The 16,982-nt window shown below is 30.8% G+C and overlaps 1 long non-coding RNA gene and 1 pseudogene across 2 annotated transcripts; both read left to right on the plus strand.

The window, feature by feature from the left end:
* Positions 1 to 667: 667 nt before the first annotated feature.
* Positions 668 to 2,232, plus strand: LOC105963538 (N-glycosylase/DNA lyase OGG1-like; annotated as a pseudogene).
* Positions 2,233 to 13,459: 11,227 nt separating this feature from the next.
* LOC105975623 (uncharacterized) lies at positions 13,460 to 15,582 on the plus strand. Of its 2 annotated transcripts, none has more exons than XR_001174382.2 (4): positions 13,460 to 13,918; positions 14,904 to 14,945; positions 15,096 to 15,190; positions 15,370 to 15,582. It is a non-coding gene; the product is annotated as an uncharacterized LOC105975623 (long non-coding RNA). The 2 variants fall into 2 exon arrangements; XR_016030301.1 differs by having other exon boundaries at positions 13,473 to 13,918; positions 15,114 to 15,190.
* Positions 15,583 to 16,982: the final 1,400 nt, after the last annotated feature.

The raw sequence follows: 16,982 nt of genomic DNA on the forward strand, positions 1-16,982 counted from the left end.
TGTTAACAATCATCGGTGTCTTCAAGAACCTCGGGATTTCTGTAATAATTAAAGTATTGATGTGCTAAATGCCAAACCCAAAAGGAAATAGTGTAAAATGTCAGCCCCTAAGTTAATTCTACCAACAAATAATAAAGGAATTCAGAAAGGTAGAGAAACATAAAAGTGACTAACAAATTCATTGATTTTGTATACAAATTGCACATGTCGTCAAAAGTAGTGTTGAAGAAGCAGAAGAGGGCCGAAGAGTGGGCCTTTGCAAAGGCAAAAGAGGTTCAAGAGTCGAAGAAGAAGAAAGTCGAGACCCGCAAATTGATCTGCGAAAGCTTGCAGTTATTATGCTCAATAGTATGAGAATCAGGTAAAACCTTAATTTATCCTCTGTTTTAAGAATCAAAATCAAACTTAGCAGCAGTCTTTAATATTTATTAATTTGCTCTATTTAGGATAAGGGTTGATTCAGTTGAAGCGCGAGGCGTGATTTACGTCAGCCCAGAAGCTAAGCTATTGTTCACAGTCCGAATTCGTAAAGGGTACGCATTTATTGTGTCAATGCTATTGTTCGTATTCTCAAATTTACATTTTATTGTGTCGATTTATCGATTCGATGTATGTATATTTTTTCAGTATCAGTGCTAAAACAGCTTCGTCTCCTCCTTGTACATGCATGCAGTCACCGAGGTCAATTCTCAGTATGAAAAGACCAAAAACACCCTCACCTCCGACGCCGCAGCACCGCCAATCCTTCATCAAACTCATCAATCCCATTTCCAACAAACGCCGTAACATCTTACAAAATCCCCAACCACTCCATATGGAAACCCCTCAAAATCAACAAGTCCGAGCTCTACTTGCCGCTCACTTTCCCCACCGGCCAAACCTTCCGGTGGAGAAAAACCGGCCCCCATCTCGTAACCCTCAAACAGATCGAGGGCAAAGATGTGGGGGTACTATTGTCATTTCACCGACAGCGACGAAACGGCAAGAATCAATCTTTTTGATTTTCTGAACATGGGCATCTCTTTAAACGAGATTTGGAGTGTGTTCAAGGCTTCTGATGAGAGGTTTGCTGAGCTGGCACTGCATCTAGAGGGGGCTAGGGTTTTGAGGCAGGATCCATTGGAGTGCTTCATTCAATTCATGTGCTCATCAAATAATAATATACACAGGATTACCAAAATGGTGGATTTTATTTCCTCAAAGGGCAAGTTTTTGGGGAATCTGGGAGGGTTCGATTTCTTCGAGTTCCCGACTCTGGATAAATTGGCGTCGGTTTCGGAAGCCGAGCTTAGAGAAGCCGGTCTCGGATAAATACAGGTTGATTTTTCTTTCTTGCTTTTTGTCTATGATTTTGATGTTGTCTGAAGTTTTATCAGTTTATGCATGTAACGATCACAGCTGTTTGTATCTGAATCGGTGTTCGAAAACGCATTTAGCTTTTCGATAAACAAAGATTGAGTTTCTGCTTCATAATCATACTAGTACATATATTGTATTGATAATTGAATTTTCTTGACCGCTTTTTAATTTTGTATTATCGGATAAAAAAAAAACAGGGCTAAATATATTCAAGGAGCAATTACCGGTCTTTCCACTTTGCCAGGTGTCGGTCCGAAAGTGGCTGCGTGTGTTGCTCTTTTCTCGTTAGACCACACCACGCCATTCCCGTCGATACTCATGTCTGGCTGGCAGGTCAGCCGTTAACAAGTTTTTTTTTTCTTCTTCATATATTTTATAAATTATTAATTGTTTACGAGAAAATTATTTTCAATGTGAAAAGATTGCAACGAGGTATCCGATTCCGGAACTGGCGGGGACCACCTTGAAGCCTCGAGTATGCAGTCGTGTGGCGGATGCGTTTGTGACCAAATACGGGAAATACGCCGGGTGGGCCCAGACTCTGCTTTTCATTTCCGAATTGCCTTCTCAGAAATCCATCTTGCCTTCGAGTTTATGGAATACTGTCGAAAAAAGCGAAATTAAGCTTCAAATTGAAGTCCAGGAAATTCAAGAAACGAAGGAAAAACCGACGCAGTAAAAAGAAATGACGGTTAAATGAGATGGAAAATTTACATTTTCTTTTTCCCGTTGAAGTAATTGCATATATAGAGCTTAGTACTTGTAATTGTTTGTATAGATCAACTGCAGGAGGGATTTAAGGAACGGTGATATTCCATTTGTTGTTATGTAGTGTTTGTGTTTATTTACCACTGTTCATAAATCGCACGCAACTGGTACTAGAACGAGAGGAATACATAATGTTAACCAACCGAACCTTAAAAGTAGTCGAATTAAATCGAACAATATATTAGATACTAGTACTTCACCCGTGCTATGTACAATGATTTGTTTCAAAATGAGAAAAAATAATAATATATATAATCAACGGTCTCGTTGTATAAATCGAATTCAAGTAAAATGAAATTAAAAAGGGATGTGATAAATGTCGTTCGAGTTTTAATAATACCGTTTCGACTTCAAACGTGATTTTGATCATTTTTTATTCCAAATTTTGCAAAACCCGAAAAATAGGATTTGTAGTATTCTGAGTTAGTTTTTTAATCCAACTTGAATCACCAAAATTGGATGTTGGACGAGAAAGATATACATGGATCAATGATGTAATGAGGTATCTAAAATTCAAAATGTGACTCATTCATGCATAACTTTGTCACACAACATCCAATCTAGCGGATCTAAGTTGGATTAGAAAGCTAACCCAAAGGACTACAGTTTCGTGTTTTGAATTTTGCCAAAATCAAAATAGAAACATGTCAAAATCAGGTTCGAAGTCAAAACGAGATAAGTAAAATTGAAACGACATTTAACATTTCAGAATTAAAAATAATATATAATTCATCTTTTGTTACAAAGTTGGGGATAAATACACTTTTGGTCCCTCATGTTTTGCATGAATTCACTTTTGGTCCCCCTTGTTTTAAAGTGAACAAAGTTCACCTCTAAGTTTCAGTTTTGAACACTTTTGGTCCCCGCCGTTACATGCCCGTTAGCAAGTAACGGAAAACACTATTTTGGGGCGAAAATTAAATTTTTAAATTTTTTTGGGGCTGAAAAATAATTAGAAATTTAAAATAAACTACTTATAATTAAACTTTTAATAATATTAAGTATAATGAAATTTATTTAGTTATTTTTTATTATTATTAAAAAATAATCATAAGTAGTATAATGAAAACTAATCTTAAGTATAATGCACAATAATTTATTTAGTTAATTTCTTTTATATTATTAAAAAAATAATTATAAGTAGTAGAATTATGATAATATTAAGTATAATTATAGGGAAAATTATATTTTTCGTCCTCATACTTTACCCAGTTTTTCAAAACTGTCCCTAAACATTTTGGAGTTACAATAGTAGTCTTTAATCAAGCCATTTTTTGATAGAATTGGTCCGCCGTTAACTTTTGCAGTTAAGTTGGATGGAAAATGGCATGTGCCTCTCACATGCCTTTAATTTACAACACTACGTGAAAGTGGACTTTTAACAACACGCATTGCGTCTTGTTAAAACAGATTTTTCGTAATTAAAACTTGATTGAAATTCGAAATTATATAAATTCCAAAAAAACAAAATCGATATATATTGTTTTAAAATATTTCGAGAAATATCTTTAAACAATTGAAACATTGTTTAAAAAAAATGAAATATTGTTTTCAAAATCAAGATATTCGGAATTCAAATGAAAACATTGTTTCAAAATAAAATAAAAATTCGATCCGAATAGGTGGGATAAGAAACCTCCATTTCAATCTTCACCCTAATTTAATAATGTAAAACTCGATAAATTGTTTCAAAATATTTTTAGAAGTATTGTCTAAAATAATAATAAAATATTTAAAAACCGGAATTTCTTGAATTCAAATGAAAATTATTGTTTTAAATAAAATACAAATATGATCGTAATAGGCGGAGTAAGAAAACCCCGTTCCAATTTTCACCATTATTTAATAATCTAAAACTCGATTTTTTTCTCAAAATAAATTTAGAAATATTGTTTAAAAAATCATAATATTGTCTAAAAAAATAATATTTTGTTTTAAAATCGGAATTTTTGGAAATTGAATGAAAATATTATTTTAAATTTAAATAAAAATTCTATCAAACTAGGCAGCATAAGAAAACTCCTTTCCAAATTTCACCCATATTGAATGATATCAAAACTCGACATATTGTCTCACAATTGGGATTTTTGGAATTGACTAGAGGTGAAAATTGGAATGGAGATTTCTAATTCCCCAATCCCTATCGTGTTTTTTATTATGGTTTGAAACGATATATTTTAATTGAGTTCCAAAAATGCCGATTTTGGAACAATATTTTAAACTTTTAAACTAGATTTTGATTTTTTTAAAAATATTTTCGAAATGAGTTGATTTTTTTGGAATTTACGTGATTTCAATTTTATATTAAATTTTAATTAAAATTAATAATTATGAAAAATCTGTTTTAACAAGACGCAATGCGTTTTGTTAAAAGTCCACTTTCATGTAGTGTTGTAAATTGAAGGCATGTGAGATCCACATGCCATTTTCCATCCAACTTAACTGCAAAAGTTAACGGCGGACCAATTCTGTCAAAAAAATGGCATGATTAAGGACTACTATTGTAACTCCAAAATGTTTAGGGATAGTTTTGAAAAAGTGGGTAAAGTATGAGGAAAAAAATGTAATTTTCCCTATAATTATTATACATGACATGTTCAACTAATTTTTTTTTACTATTACTTTTTTATTATAAGTAGTATAATTAAAAATACTATTAAGTATAATCGAAAATAACTTGTTTAGTTAATTTATTTTTTATTATTAAAAAATAATTATAAGTAGTACAATTATAATAATATTAAGTATAATTAAAAAAAAATTGTTTAGTTAATTTATTTTTTCGTTATTAATTGTTTATCATAAGTAGTATAATTAAAAATAATATTAAGTATGATTAAAATAATTTGTTTAGTTAATTTTTTTTATTATTAAAAAAATAATTATAAGTAGTATAATTATAATAATATTAAGTACATTAAAAAATAATTTGTATCGTTGATTTTTTTTTATTATTAAAAATTATAAGTAGTCTATTTTAAATTTATAATTATTTTCAGCCCCAAGAGATTTTAGAATTTCAATTTTCACCCCAAAATAGTGTTTTCCGTTACTTGCTAACGGATATGTAAGGGTGGGGACCAAAAGTGTTTAAAATTGAAACTTGGAGGGGAACTGTGTTCTCCTTGGAACAAGGGGGACCAAAAGTGAAATCGGGCCAAACATGAGGGACCAAAAGTGTAATTATCCCTACAAAGTTGTAACATATGAAATCCAATTAAATATTACATAAAATAATAAGTAACCTGCAAAACTTGAAACGCATGACATCAATTACAACAAATGGTACAAATATTCTCTGTAATAAAATCAAAGACACCACGTGTATCTTATCTAAAACTAGTAATTTGCCCCGTGCGTTGCCCGGGAGAATACCGAAAAAAAAGTAATATAAACAAAGTTAATAAACGTCTATGATATGTACAATAACAAGACAATAAAACAACAAAAATGTAAAATTCTACTGATTGCAATCATAATTTATATATCTACTTTAGCAATAAAATTTAACACATATGTCTGTATATTGGGAAAATAAAAATTGACTTACTATTTTTTGAAACAAATAGAACGAACGCCATGATAATTGATGCAGGAGCATAGGAAGTCGGCATTGTTGATAATATAATTGCTTGATCGGATAAATTACCTAATAGCCAAAAATAAATTGTGAAGTCGTTAATATTTCTACAAATTTGTACCGTAATAAAGAATGTTAAGAATGTTAACAAAACGAAGAACAAATAACATAATTGAATTGTTAACAAAGACAAAAACATATAATTTCTTACGTTGAAGATTATTGATGTGATGAAAGAGAAGACAAAATAAATAATATCAACAATCTCTATACAACTATAGTGTTCTTCGATGTTCTTGGTAACATGTATACATAGGAAAATTTATGGGAGTTGAGATGGAGAAAAGTAGGACAGTTAAGAAAAGAAGTTGAAGATCACGTTGAGTGGAAAACCAAAAAAAAAAAAGAATAAAAAAAATCACAGTTAATCGTAATTAGTGGGGAAAGAAAAAAACAAGCAAAAAAAAAAAAAAGAAAAACAAAAATAATAATTATATTAAAAAAAAGAAAATAAACGTGAATAAAACTATTTAAAAGTAGATCGTGGGATGAGAGAAAATGAAGCATAAAACAAATATAATTAATTATAAAAAAAAATAACGTGATATAAAAAAAATTCCCATCATGCGATAAAAGAGGATAATAGAGGAACCGGGCACATTTTTAGAAAAGGAGAAAAAGGGAGAAAATAAAGGGATTTGTTTTAAAAAAAATAACTGCTTTTTTAGGGTTTCGGGGGGAAAACTTTTCTTTTATATATAAAGATAACTGACTTTAGCAATGAATATAGTACCTGATAACTCAAGAAAAATAGTCTGCAAGTTAGTCATTAACAACTTAGTCATTAACAACGTAATACAAATACAAATACTTGCACGTATACTGACACTAACATTAAAACTGATACTAATACTGATATGAATACTAATATTGTCACTAATATTGATACTGATACGAATACTGATATTGATAATAATACTAATATTGATACTGTTACTAATACTGATATTAATACTAATACGAATAATACTATTAATGCTAATATTAGTTCTAATGCTAAAATTAATCATAATCATAATCTTAATGTTAATATACTAATACTAATTCTAATGCTAATCATATTCCTAATATTAATGTTTTTCATAATACTAATACTATTACTATTACTAAGACTAATACGAATACGTATATATATATATATATATATATATATATATATATATATATATATATATATATATTAACTTTCATTTGATTAGTTCATATATTACTAATTAGATGAATATAACACATAATAATGCATTAATAAAATATATTAATGTATATTTATAAAACAATATGACTGTAAATTTTTAAAATATTTTGAATATTGTTATAAAAAAGATACTAAATTTGAAAATATATGTATAATATAAAAAAATTGAATATGCATAATAAATTCGAAAAATATATTTCAGAAAATTAAAATGATAAAAAATATAATATTTTTCGAATTTATAGGAATTTATAGGATATTAAATGCATGAATATATATATATATATATATATATATATATATATATATATATATATATATATATATATATATATATATATATATATATATGGGTAATTATAAAATGATTGTGTAAAGGTGAAATAGGAAATCATTTATGAACTTACCTAAATAAAAATGCCAACTAATCAATTAATGAATCCACATCATCAATTCAACTCCAACTAAGCAATTTGAAGGTATGACATAGGAATTTGCCAGATGTCATTCATAGAGGGCATATATCTTCTTTATATATTCTTTATATATAATATATAAATTGTGTTGATTCTTTTGGCTATTACAAGTTCGTCGTGTCTGACGCAACCAATATCATTGAGATTGTGCCTCAATTAACGGAGGCGGATTAGAATTAGTTATATGTCCGCACACTTCTGTAATCGAAACGGTATCTATCGATATTCTAGTAGGGTTTCCACCTTTTTCTTCAAACAACAGCAACAGGTTATCTTTCGGTTTTAGGAAGGATCTTGGTACATGATACCTAAAATTTACGAGTTTAAAAATTCAAGAAAATAAAAAGATTAAATTTTGAAATGTATATAATAAATTTATGGATGTAGTGATGATCTAACCATACTTGTGAAGGAGAACCATCAGGGTTATGAAAGGATATCCAATATCGACCGATAGAAAATTGTAGGCATCAAATATAATCGTTCGATTGTGCATAACGGGATGTATCTTGCATTGTCTAGGCTCAGTCTTAATGCCAATCTAATTATGTAACATAACATGATTGATTTGAGAATTTCTATCATCTGTTTTTGTCTAGCTAGCTCCGATATTAATTTTCCCAAAAATAAAATGCATAAATTGTCCACTCGTTAATGAGTAGTTACGTTGATGATTCTTAACGAGTATCGTCTTTTCATATTAATAATGCTTGTCAGCTAGTATTTATGTAGGTCGTTTTCTTTGGTTTTAGCGGTATTAATATCTTGGTTTGCATATCTTTTCCTTTATCGTGCATGCACTAGGTTTAGTTTCGTTTGATTGTATTATGATGCATGTTAGAACTCTATAGTTTTCCCCACCAAACTCCAAAGGATATTTGAGAGCAGCGTCGCCTGTAGACCTGCATACCTATGTAATAGATGTAACAAACAATTAGGCAATTGTGTATGCTCCACTCGTTTCAAGGATTCATGATTCAATCAATTAAACAATCACTGTCCTAATATCAGACTTAATTTCTTACACAATCAGAGATTTTTGAATCAAAATGACATTTCACTGTTATGAATCAAACATGGTCTGTGATAGTGACATATATACACATGCACTTGATGTAATGTGAAGAGATTCAATTTCAAATATATTCTTACAACAATATCAAATTACCATCTATTCATGTTTTAACAACAAATAATCAAGAAATTGATGAACACCATAAGTAAATAATGTAAATGAGAACCACAGATTAAAAATTAAAAAAATACATGTAAATTCAAAATATTGATCGATAAACTAATACGTACAAGTGCGGCGGTGGGGGTGAAACTGTCATGAGTGCACTGCAAGTGCATCATAAAACTCGACCGCTCGTCAACAGTTGCTAAGGCTATTACATCCAGCAGCCGTAATAGATCTTCGATATATATATATATATATATATACACGGCCACGGGCCGGTTCAAACCGGTTCACGGTTCACATTTTCCGGAACCGGAACCGGCCCGTAGTATGGACGGTTCAGCGGGCCAGGTCGGCCCGCCGGTTCGGGCCGGTTCCGGGCCTATCCGGGCCGGTTCCGGGTCGGCCTGGAAATTTTGAATTTTTTATTTTATTTTATTTTTGAAATATTTGATGAATAAGTAAATTAAAAGAAGTACTTTTAAATTGAAAAAAAATTGGGTTGGGGTGTGAGGGTATTTATAGGAAAAATTGGGGGGGAAAAAAATTCAAAAAAAAGTAAATAACGGTCGGTTCACCCAGGCCGGTTTGGGCCGGTTCACTAGCCGTTATTTGCTTTTTTTTTTTGATTTTTTTTGAATTTTTTTTTTAAATCCGGGTGAACTGCCGGGCCGGCCCGGCGGTTCACGGTTCACCATTTCTCAGAACCGGGCCCGTCCCGGGTAGGACGGGCCGGTTCACGGGTCCGGGCCGGTTCACTCGGCCAACGGGCCGGTTCGGGGCCCAAAACCGGCCCGTGGCCGTGTATATATATATATATATATATATATATATATATATATATATATATATATATATATATATAATATATATCTCTGATATTAATTATATAAATTTTAGAACAAGGGTGGAAATTCCAGGACAACACCAGAATTATCAACCTCGCAAGGTCTCGACATTGGGCAGCGGGCAGCAGGTCCGGGTAGCCTGGAATTCGAGAATTCTGGAGTTTACGGGGACTTTTGGACTTCCTAATTTTAAGGAGTCTAAATCCGGAAGTCCCAACTTAACCATAATAGCGGAAAAATTGTTTTATTTAATATTTTATGGTTGATGTGTCCTTATATTTGCTATAAGCATGATTGCATGCATTATCCATGTTTATTATATTTGGGCTTAATTTGTTTATGTGATACCCATGACATATAATTGGACAACATGAAATTTGGACATGCATAAATTTGCATTTAATTTATTATGTTCATGTTCATCTATGTGTATTATATATGGTTATAAATGTTTTTATGTGATACCATGGATTATAATTAGATAACATAGATGATTGTGTTGAACATGATAAATTTATCATGATTCGTAGTTTTTTTTCTATGTTTGTTATATAGGATGATTAATTTGTGTATTAATAGGATCCAATGATATATATAAATAGAGAACATAGAAATAGAACACACACAATAGGCGCCCCTAGTATTTCTATGATTAATTATATTGGACCTCGTCGTAGATTTTAGATAATATAATTGATTATGAGAAAGGCGATTTATCAAATTTCGCTCCCACTCCGGGCATAATTAATCATAGACATTATCTAGAAAAATCTCCTAACGGATAATTTGGAATTGATTATAGTGATACATTATTCTCTCTATGTGGTGCAAAATAGATATCATAGAATAATCAATTCAAAGTTAATTGATAGTCTAATGGCATATAATTAGAGACCATAGAAATTGAGCACACTCAATAAATGCCCATAGTATTTATAAATTAATTATATTGGACATCATCATAGACATTAAGATAAATTAATTAATCGTGATAAAGGAAATTTATTGAATTTCGTTCCCACTCCGGGCACTTTTAATTATAGACTTATCTAGAAGAGTCTTCTAAGGGATAATTTGGAATTGATTATAGTGATACATTATTTTCTCCATGTGGTGGAAAATATATATCATAGACTAATCAAATTAATTGATAGTTAAATGACATATAATTAGAGAATTTAGAAATTGAGCATGGTAATTATTTTCATAGATTCCCTCATGAAAAATGTTCTTAAAAATATTAAGTGTATCGGGGAATTTATTATGTATAAACCCTAAGGTCTTCATCATAGGCTTTAAGATAAATTAATTAATCGTGAGAAAGGAGATTTATTGAATTTCGCTCCCACTCCGGGCACTTTTAATTATAGACTTATCTAGAAAATTCTCCTAACGGATAATTATTAAAGAAATTGTAGTGATATCTTTGTCTCACTCCGAGTCGACGGATATCATAGAACAATTGATTTAAAGATGACTTGATGGTTAAACACTTAACAATAAAATATAATTATAACTATACTTCACTAATTCCCTGTTATGTTTTATTGGACCAAAGTAACCAACTATTTAGTTTTATTTTCTAAGACCGCCGAATTGGAATGATAGTAAAATTAAAGATGTTTTACATGTCTATCTATTGAAAACTTGTAGTCTGTCTACACTCCGTAGCCTACTGGTTCCTCATAGTGATGGATTGTCGGTTGATTTCAAAATTTGGTTTGAGAGAGCCATTTTAAGTGACAATCTAGAGTTCTTAAGGATGCCCTTCTTGATAGTTTAAAACTGTTTGCTTGATTCTCTAGCAATTAATGATATATTCCTTAGATCCACTTTGTAGACTCACATTGCTAGGATTAATCGACCTATAATAATATATTAAGTATTGCGTTTCGATTAAGGAATTTAAAATATGTATTTGAATTGAGGAAATTCATGAGTTAATAAATGAAGTGAATTTTTGGAAGAAAATTTAGTTCTTCATTTATTTTCGTAGGACGATTAATTGGTTCGTGTTATATATTGAATTTTGGTTCAATATATAGAAACACTACGATGAGCCCATGACAAGTACAAAATAATATAATAGTGAATTCCTTAGTAACGTGAGAAATTCGGAACTATGTATTTATTTGTAGCCATATTAAAAGTCTCTTGAATACATGCATATTTATTTGGATTATTGGTTAGTCTTCATGTTCGAAAGACTATACGTCTTTGACAGTTCATGAATTCTTAGAAATCAATATCAGTGGGAAACCGTGATCAACTTAATCCAAAAGAAATCTATTGAATTTTAATATTTTCAATTGAATAAGAAAATTATCTTTTCTATTGCAATTATTACGGGGAATTCAAGTAGAGTTTACTCTCCTCTGGAGAAGAAGGCAATTTTAGAAGTCATATTCGGTCAATCCTTCAATCGTCAGCTAGTAATTAGGCTTCTTGTCACTCACGTGATGACATCTCTAATAGTAGTAACATTTAAGTATGTCCAAATCGAAAGTAGGATTTTATATTTAAAGATTATCATATTGTGTCTTCCAAATAGAAGGAATTTATTTTTCTTTTATAGGATGGTTCAAAATAAATAGTTTGTTTATTTAATAATGACTTGGTCATTGTGGAAAATAAACAATTTTTTATTTAGACACACTGATTGATAATAAATATATTGAAATCTTTTATTTCCTACACTACTATTATATTCAATGTTGTATCGCATCCATGGCATGATTATTTGATATTTACAAGAGGTTGGATTTTACTTTAAATAAAATTTTGAACAATGAGACTTTACGGTTCATGAAAAGTGAAGGCACTGCCAGTCTAAGAATTTTATTTGGAAAGTAAAAGGACCATGTGCCCGATTGATGGGCCTAGTGTAAATAAGATCAAATAATTTTTGGATTTGTTTTATTCTATAGTTTGTGGACCTACAAATACCCTAGTCAAAGTAGTTTTGAGTAGTTCATCTCATTTATTGATGATATCTCGAGACATAGATATATTCATATTACGCGACATACATCTGAGGTCTTAAAGAAATTGAAGACTGTGACAGATAAGCATTTGAATAAATATATCAAGTCATTTGATATGACGAAACTTTATGGGTATAAGTTATTGAATATTTTGGTTAAACTAAGGATTTGTCCTAGATATGTTTGTACCAAATTGAACTACAATAGAATATAATAATTTAGCGACGAAAATAATTAATACTTATTGAAGACGGTTTAATTTATAGTGATTTATTGAGTATTATTTATTTTTCTAATATATACATTTGAGACGATTATTTATTTAAAAATTTAAGATCTTCTAAGTTAGTATCCAATGACTCTTGCCGAATTAAAGATTGTTTAAACGTACAATCGGTGTAGTATTCGGAACTGGAGTCAGTTAGCATTTATGCTTCGGGAGAACACGGTTGATAGAAGATAAGTTAGAAATAAATGTCGCTTGTATGGAATAGTAAGAGAAAAATAATAGTGGTCCATTTTTATTCCTAGAGTTAAGAAAACATTGATTTGTATCAATGTTGGATTCTTAAAGGAATATCATGTTTTGTACTACATAGCCTAATGACGAAGTTTTAAGGAAGTTTGACCGTCTTAATCTTCTAGTATACCCTAAATACGTTAAGATTTTCGCTTGTATTCTAGTATAGAAATTCCAATGCCACTTTCCAGTGGGAGGAATTGAAGTTACTAGTGTTACATTTAGGGTGATTAATCTTAGTGGGAGGATTCATAATGAAATCGTAAGATTGTATGTTTATAGAATGTTAGTGATAACAAGATTCTTGATAAACATATGATTCATTCCTAGAACTATGAATGAACGCCCATTTCTATAGATCACTACTAGAAAATTGAGATTTAGCTACGGATGTTAGCGACGGATAGCAGATTTGTTTCTAAAAAGGATACTTTGCGAGAGAATTAGCGATGGACGACATATTTGTCCCTTTTCTAATGAAACGTCAGGTATAGCGATGGCCATTAGTGACAGATGACAAATCCGTTTCTAAAATAATTGTGTAGCAACATCTTTAGCAACTAACGATCGATCCGTTGCTAATAATAAATTTATGTTAGTTATTATGATTTATTTATTAAAAGTATTTAATTTATCTCGACTCTTCGTACAAGTCTTCATCCCTTTTCCAGTTCCCTATCCTCCCATTTCCAATCTTATTTTTTTGCTCAACCCCTTTCCAATCTAATCTCGCTTCAGCCCTTTGCCAGCCTCGGTCCTCGTATCTTGCTGTCTCACTCGATTCGTCATGTGGTCGCCGATTTCCAATTGCTGTTATATGGGACTGTTCGTCGATTTCCAATTTCCATATTCGGACGCCTTCTTATTTCCCACCAGCCACAGTCGTTGCGACTGCAGTTGTTCGTCGTTAAAGGTGTTTACATCTGAAATAGCCCTAATTTTGGTTAGGTAAATTCATTTTGCTTAATATTTATGAATTAGGTTTTTATGTGGTATCTATGTGTTTAGTGTTCTGTAAGATAAAAAACCTAATTTCTTGAGTATTTGGGCTGCTGCTAAAACCCCTCGATTTTCGCCCCTTGCAAAATTTTGCGTAGTTTTTATAATATTCTAGATTATTTGATGTGTTTATGTTTTAGAAATTGTTTGCTTATATGCCATTAATCGTGATGGTTTTCAGACTTCAATTTTTTCTAGTGGATGATATTGAAGAAAGTTCAATCTTTCCTAAAATTATTTTCCAATTTTATTGATTTTGGAATGAAATGTGATCAATAAATATGGATTTTGAGTGTTCCATGTGTTGGAATTCGAATAACTCTTTGAACCGGTGGTGGTTGTGCTGATATGTATTTTTCACTATTGTCCTTGCTTTAGAATAGCATAGCAGTAGATCAACAATTCTCAACTATCAGATCTCATAGTGTACAACCTTCTGATACTAATAGGAAGTGTACACCTTGGCACACATTGAAGATAGATAACAGATGTTAGAAGAACCAATGATGTTTAATAAAGGACTTATGTAGACTTGTTAGCTAGCATGTGCACATGTACTATGTCCCAACCTTAAACTAGAAGTTCTCTTTTAGTCTTTTTTGTTGTTATTGTATTTATGCATTTTTTTTATGTTCTTTTATTATTTTTTTCCGGTTTACTACTGTCGATTATGTTGATTCAAGAATTTATTAAAAAATTAGAAGAGTTTACCGGTCTTGATTGTATCTTTATGTACTTATCAAATTTTATTCCGATATTGAAATTCTTATGGTTAATCATGTATAGGTATTGGATTCCAACATAATATGATTCACTTACGTTGATTGCTCATTGTCCTATTATAGTTTTTTATATCTACTGCAGGTTTGTTTATATCTTGGTGTGTTTGAGTTCAATCATTTCTATTAATGATATGCATATTGTTACTTTGCAGGCATGCTAGATTTTGATATTCTGCGATAGATGAGCTTATGAGGTATGTTATGTTTTATATACTTTTATAACTTACTACTAAGTATAGCAATTAATTTATGTCGTTCTGATTAAAGTGGTTTCTTGGGCACTTTACATACTTTTACCATGTATGACATTCGTTTACTGTAGTTTTCTTATATTGTTAGTATAGTTGGTATTGTGCTTGCAGAGGTTCCTTGATCATTGTGTTTGATTTGCTGTTGCATTAAATATTTTAGCTGTCAATTCCACAGCTTGCCTAACTAGGTACTGATTATTTTTATTTTATAATTTCTTGTCAATCTTTGCAAATTAACCTGGTAACACAAGGTCTCACACTTCCCAGCTTTATTTCAGACTGTTGGCATTGAGGTGGCTTAAGCATATTATTTTACTTGTAAATCTTAATCATGACGTAGATTATTTCTGGTATTTGACTTTGACAGGTAAAAAACACAGGTCTTGTCAACATATTTTCAATACCAGGCAACGTGTAGAATTTGTTCGGTCAGTAGTCTATGCATGATCAAAAGGTAATCATTCATGAGAATGTTCATATTTGTGTCCTGTATTAGTAGTTTACTGCTAGTGCTAGTGGATTTGATGTAGGAGGTGAAAAATGTATATTTCTAATTATAATTATTTGTGTTTTCTTTGTTTGAATATGGAGAAGTCCAATATATTTTATTGAGGTGCTACTAGATGGATGTGAATAGCTCCAAAATATATCTCCAAGGTTGTAGCAGAAGATAAGTGGAAAACTGGTGAAGCAACATTATTCTGCTACAATTATGAAATTGTTTGGATGGTTTTTTATTACTGATGTTGGACAAAATTAAATTTATCAAAAATGCAATTTTGTAAGTTATGGATATTGTAATTATTGATTCTATCAATGGTAATTTTTTATTTTTATTTTCTGTTTTTTATTTTATTTATGTTAATTGGAAAAGTGTGGTGTTTGTTTTGTGGATTCAATTGTTGCTATATAATATACTGAAAATAATATTAGAATGTGGGATTTGTATATTTAATATTTTTTTCAAATTATTACAAATTTTGCGATGAATTTTGCAACGGATATCCCTATACATAATTAGCAACAGATTTGGTGATGGAATTTTTGCTACAATCCTAGCGACGGATATTGTGACGAAATGTTTGTCAAACAAATCGCAATTGTTGCAACGGACAGTACGACGGATGTCTCCGTTGCTAAACTTTGCGACGGATTATATGCCGGCGTAGCTAAAATTAGCGACGCGGCGTTTATCTACGGATTTAGTTACGGGCTTCATCTGTCGCTAAATTATCATTAGCGACGAATTTGGTCTATGTTGCAACGAATCTGTCCGTCACTAAATAGCAATTTTCTAGTAGTGGATGCAAGAAATTGACTTAGTGCTATAAGAATCCAAAGTGAAGATGATTAAACTGAGAAAACTGAAAACCTTTTAAAAGGTTAGGCTTAAAGTAAGAAGGTTCTGTCGGAAAGAAATGGATCAACTACGAGGAAACTTTCTAGCTAGTAGCCACACTTTAATCTATTCAAATTCTTAAAATCTGTCAGTGCCATGTTTTAATTTGGTAGATGGATGTCAAGATTTTGTATTTCTTGATGAGTGCATTTTACGATGCAAATTAAATGGATTTTAGCTTAGAACCATATGCATTGTAGTGCAAACTTAATAAATTCATTTATGGATTTAAGCAAAGTGCGCATAGTTTATTAATACGTATTTAAGTAATCTTTATTCTTTCTCAATCATTGTTATAAAGCAAATTTTAGCCAGACATATGAGACGAGTTTCAAGTTTGAACCTTCAACTATTAAATTCGATGATTCGCGACTTAATTTTAAATTATAGTCGTAAAATTTGATGGTATTTGAGTTTGAACATGTTAATATTCAGCTCACTTAATCAATTGCCACCCCTAATCGTAGGATAACCATGTGTTCTTAACATTTAATAAGAAATTAGCCAAAGATTTAAAGTTTAATTAAACCCCGTAATAAACTAACCCACTTGTTAATATGGGTCTAGTCATTATGCTAAAC

This window comes from Erythranthe guttata, chromosome 3 (assembly GCF_056151865.1).
Source record: "Erythranthe guttata isolate IM_541 chromosome 3, IM_541, whole genome shotgun sequence".
Lineage (NCBI taxonomy): Eukaryota > Viridiplantae > Streptophyta > Magnoliopsida > Lamiales > Phrymaceae > Erythranthe > Erythranthe guttata.